Raw genomic sequence first — 237 nt, forward strand, 5'->3', positions numbered from 1 at the left:
GGATAGTAAAAAGTTCTAGAATTACAATAAAGCATCCAAGAAAAGGGAAGACAAAGGGGAATTGGTTCAAATAAGAAACAGGTGTAGATTCCAAAAGCACTCTATCAGAGTACTTAGTTTGAGATCACTAAAAGTCTCATCCAGACACAAGCACAGGTCCCCGCTAAGAGGAACACACTCAAATGTTTTACAAATCATATATAATTTTTTGCCTCGTCCGATCTGATACTGACATTA

The sequence above is a fragment of the Berghia stephanieae genome, chromosome 2, assembly GCF_034508935.2.
Source record: "Berghia stephanieae isolate SIO BIC M18660-M18661 chromosome 2, UCSD_Bste_1.3, whole genome shotgun sequence".
Taxonomy (NCBI): domain Eukaryota; kingdom Metazoa; phylum Mollusca; class Gastropoda; order Nudibranchia; family Aeolidiidae; genus Berghia; species Berghia stephanieae.